The 5,008-nt window shown below is 36.2% G+C and overlaps 1 long non-coding RNA gene across 1 annotated transcript; it reads right to left on the bottom strand.

The window, feature by feature from the left end:
- Positions 1-873: 873 nt before the first annotated feature.
- Positions 874-4,129, bottom strand: LOC109363929. Its single transcript, XR_002109837.1, has 3 exons — positions 4,015-4,129; positions 3,656-3,748; positions 874-1,254 (listed from the first exon to the last, which is right to left on the bottom strand). It is a non-coding gene; the product is annotated as an uncharacterized LOC109363929 (long non-coding RNA).
- Between the last annotated feature and the right edge of the window lie 879 nt (positions 4,130-5,008).

The raw sequence follows: 5,008 nt of genomic DNA, 5'->3' as shown, positions 1-5,008 counted from the left end.
ATGTAACATGAATTGGGAGTTATGATCTTATTAACTGGGGTGCTCTCACTATTCCCTTATTTACAAAATCTTGAGATATTCTTCTTTGAGAACAAGCATTTCTCCATTTTCCCAAATTGTCAGTTTGTATGTGTGCTTAGTGAAAGGAACATATGATATTGTATGTAGAATGTCATGAGGTTTTAGTGGAGACCTTCATAAATGGTTGTAGGTATGCTTGTAATCCCTAGAATGTAATTTTACTTCTGTTTTTATTATTCAGAAGCAAATATTTTTGTGACACTTCAATAATATGTTTGTCCAGTCTTTGCCAATAAATTTGACAGGGATACAGGTCTGTGTACTTCAACTCCTTTTTAAATAAGGATTATGAGTGGGCAACCTACAGGCAATCTTATTGCAACAGTATTCTAATTTGCACAGTAAGTTGATGTGGGACAAATCTGCACGGGACCTTAATATTTATGCTAGACAGTAAAAAGCATTCTATAAAACTTCTGAAAGCTTCAGCAAAGTAGCAGACATAGCAGGTGAATCTTAGACTGGCATACATGTATTGTTTCAAAGTTGCCAAATATGGGGCAGGGATGCTGTGTTTAAAAGATATAGAATGAAACTGAGCGGAAGTGAGCTTACTCACTTTGGTCATGTTATGCAATTCAAGGAGAAATTCTTCTGACATCTTTTGCCTTAGAATGACCTGACTCTGGATAACAAAATCAAGAACTGAAAAGAAGTTGTTTTAGTTTCAGTTTTTTTTTTGGGGGGGTGTTTGTTTTGAAATCCAGGTCAAAGATGCATGAAAATGTCAGTGTTTGACTTAAAACTATAAAATCATTTGAATTGGAAAGGACCCTTAAAAGTCATCTAGTTCAACTCTCTTGCAGTGAGCAGGGACACCTACAGCTAGATCAGATTGCTCAGACCCAGTCCAGCCTAACCTCAAGTAGCTCCAAGGGTAGAGCATCCACCACACCTTTGGGCAACTTGTTCCAGTCTCTCACCTCCCCCCCTACTGTAAAAAGCTTCCTTATATCCAATCTGTATCTCTCCTCCTTTAGTTTGAAATTATTTCTCCTTGTCCCTTAACCTTCTGACCACGCTTCTTTGGATGCAGCCCAGGATACAGATACTTATGTGACTTTTAAATTTATTTAAATAAATTTGTTTCCTACTGAAAAATACTCCGCAAATGTAATGCTTTCTCTCATGTTCAGTCTCCAACCCAGCAATTCTTAGATGGTGTTATGTGGTCTGAAAAAAAAGATAAACAAGTGATGCACTGATAATACAAAAATTATTTTAAAATGTACTGATTCAGTTAGTGATTTAAATAACATCCATGCACTCATGTCCCAAATGTAGTTTGCCACAGATGTGTGGGAGATTATAACTTCAGCAGGTAAAAGATGTTTATGTAAAAAGTGCTAAGATGGCGTTTTATTTTACATCATTATTTGATATAGACAAGAAAAATGACTTAGGATAATTCTGAACACATAGGAAAAACAGCAGCAGCAAAAAAGTCTTTAGTGTGATGCTGGTGAGTTTACTGAGACAAATATAGTATTTCCTGGAAAGAAGGAATTACATTTGCATCACTTGTGAATCAAAAGGTGCTGCTACATGTGAGATGGAACAACTAAAAATCATATGCCTTTCCAATGAAGTATGGCAGTGGTATTTTCTTTTGAGTCAGCTCAGTAACCTGAGCACTAAATCCTTGCTTGAAGGAAATACATTAAAATATATAAGCTAAGTTGGAAAAGCAGAGCTGTATTTTAAGTAGTGATATATATACACAATATGCTTAGGTAATACAGGCTTCACATGGTACATGGAACACTTGGGCACTGGAACATGCTCTCCAGGGCAGTGGTTGTGGCACTGAGCTGCTGGAGTTCACAAAGCATTTGGACAGCATGGTCAGACATGCATTCAATTTTGAATGGTCGTCTGTTGGCCAGGGTTGGGCTCAGTGACCCTTGTAGATCCCTTCAGCTTAGGATATTCTATGTTTACCCAGGGAGTCCTCAACCAAATTGCTTTTGCCATACTACCAGAGAGGTAACCTGTGCAGTAACTCCTTGTTCTCAGCTGTCTGGAGTGGCATAGTGACACTGGCTTTGAGGCAGCTCTGGAACTCCTAAATGGGCAACACGCTGTTCAGCCTGAGGTACCTTGGAAGTTGATCCTGCTTTATGCACAAGTAGAACAAGGTGACCCCCAGTGTGCTGTTCCAGCCTATGCTAGTCTGTGACTAATGTAAATACAATTTAATTAAAGCTTTGTGTAACTAAAACAAAATAGAACAAGTCGTGCCGCTTTATCATGTGAAATATGGTGGATTTGTTACCAGTGGAACAAATTCCAATGCTGCTCTTCAGATTTTGCAATGTTCCTTCTCCACTATTATTTTAGTAACAGTAGTGAACTAGTATGTGGGCTTCTGGTCTGTCAGGGCTTATTTCAGCTCACTTCCCAAATCTGAAGAAGAATGTTTCTGGATAAGTCATCTAAATCCATTCCTTTCAATAACTTATACTGAATGTATTTAGAGGGAACACAGAAGTATTACTTTTCAATAATGTAAATTAATATTTTATGTCCTTTTCAATTTATCTGAGTATATAAAATTTTCAATTTTTATGATTTATATACAAAGCTAATTACAATCCATTGTCAAGACAGCTTGGAAAAAAAAAAATCAATGTAAAAACTAACAGTTACACATAAATGAAAGAGAAGCAAGAAGTGCAGCCACAAGCTATTACACATATAATGAAAATGGATTTATTGCTTAAGTCTCTTATTACCTTCTATTACTAAACCATTAAGAAGGTCCTTTAAGTTTAATCCAAACTGAAAAAGACACATTTGTGTGCATGTATATGACATTCCAGTCAAATATGTAGTAAATGAACACTTTGAGAATTAAAACTCCCAAAGAAAAAAAAAAATTGATTCCCATATCTCAGACATTGTGTATCCATCAAGAAATTATAAGATACATACTTTAATTTCATAAAATATGGCAAAGTCATTAGTTGTTTTTTTTGAAAATGAACATATATATTCAATCACAGAATCCCCAAGGTTGGAAAAGACCTCCAAGATCATGCAGTCCAACCGTCCACCTACCACCAATATTTCCCCACTAAGCCATGTCCCTCAGTACAACATCTAAGCATTGCTTGTGCACCTGCAGGGTTGGTGACTCCACCACCTCCCCGTTCCAGTGCCTGACCACTCTAAAATCCAAACAAGCACAGTCTCAGTGAAATAACTGGCCAAAAAACCCAACTACAAAGCTGTGGTTTACGGCTATGCATGAAGAGATTGAAATATGCAGATTTCTGGAGCTTTGCACCTGCATATTGAAGTGATTACATGTAATTAGCAATGTGATTATCAAATATGTTTTCACATACTGCATGTAATTAGACTTACAGAAACACACTACATTTAGAATGTTTTAATGTAGATAAACTTTGAGGGCAAAAATGAAGTGTTATTAATGAAATGCAAATTACTTAACCTCTAGCGTGCTAGTCTCTGCTTCTCTTGTATCTTTCTTTTGGTAGAAGGATTCCTAGATATGCGTACTTACTGCAGACATGAACCAGAGGCATAGGTTCTGCAGGCTTTTTCATACCTTATCTGTACTCAAGGTGAATGAAAATGAAAGCAACAAGATCAGTGTTGGATGCATGCCATCTTCACATAGAACTCTTTTCAATATCATTCACTACAATGAAATCATGTATATGGTTAGATACTTGGCTAATTTCTGAGATTACAAACGTATATATGGTAAACATATGCATAACATCTAATTGAAAACTAACAAAAAATTATATTTATCCCTTAGTTTGTGATAAAGCTGGGTTCCATGCTGGAATTACTTGGCTTTTGTATAATCAATGTATATAAAGATGCTATAATTATGAAATAAACAAGAGAGTTTGGTCAAGCAGGTTATAATAACAAAAAGAGAATAGATAGAATGCTTACCCACATCCCAGGCTCACTGCAAAACTCCAGAGGAAGGATCTTCAGAAGGATCTCCAAAAGAGACACTTTCCTACTGGCAGTCAGCTCTTAAATGGGTCTAGGAGAGTTTGAGCCAGGCTCTACCCCATCCAGCAGCACAGGTGAATTGCCTTCACCTGTGCTTCCATGGCTGACTCATTGCTCACCTCAGGTGATCAATCAGAGGTTCAGGCCGTGATTCAGCAGTTCCCATACAGCTTTCTTTCTGTTTTCCACTTTACTTGATCATGACTTCCTAGAGTAACTGAAGTTAAGTCAAATGTACTGCCTGTACTGGTCATTTACGTTTGCTAATCTGCAGTTAATACCATAATACTGATAACTATTTCTGACAGCTATTAGAAACAATTTATTATAATAGGCTGATATATGTAGACATCCTGAAATAATTAATGTTAAAAAATAAATGTACTGTAGGTCTACTAAAGGAATAAAAAAGAGATACTAGTACTGGCAGTCCCAACAAACCTTTCCAAATAAGTCCTTCTAAAATTTCTTCCAAAGAAAGTGAAAGCTCCCATCTTCCCTAGGTTTTTACTATAAAACTGGTTCTCAGAAACTTTCTTAAAATAGTGCAATTCTAAAATCTCTGGATAACTTTAATACTGCTATTCCTTATCAACTGGAGGAAGAGATGATAATTATTTTAAATACATCTCTATTTGAATAAAATGGCATATACATTTTTATGTTATAAACATCAATTCAAAATGTTTCAATGTCTGCTATTCCTCAGTTATGCTTGCACACAGTCATGGGCTATCACTACTGGTAATTGTTCAATAGATCAAATTCTGATATTTTGCTCACCATTAGGAACTTGTAGCCTTCAGTATGACTATACTGCTGTATGCTACTTCTGTCCTCTCCTACCAATATAATTCATATTCTGTTTATTCCTTTTGCCAGAAAATGATGTACAGTGTTCGTAGTTTGTACGTACATGTACCTCTTT

The sequence above is a fragment of the Meleagris gallopavo genome, chromosome 1 (genome assembly GCF_000146605.3).
Source record: "Meleagris gallopavo isolate NT-WF06-2002-E0010 breed Aviagen turkey brand Nicholas breeding stock chromosome 1, Turkey_5.1, whole genome shotgun sequence".
NCBI lineage: Eukaryota > Metazoa > Chordata > Aves > Galliformes > Phasianidae > Meleagris > Meleagris gallopavo.
The sequence above is the reverse complement of the archived record's forward strand: the minus strand, read 5'-3'. Positions and strand labels throughout refer to the sequence as shown.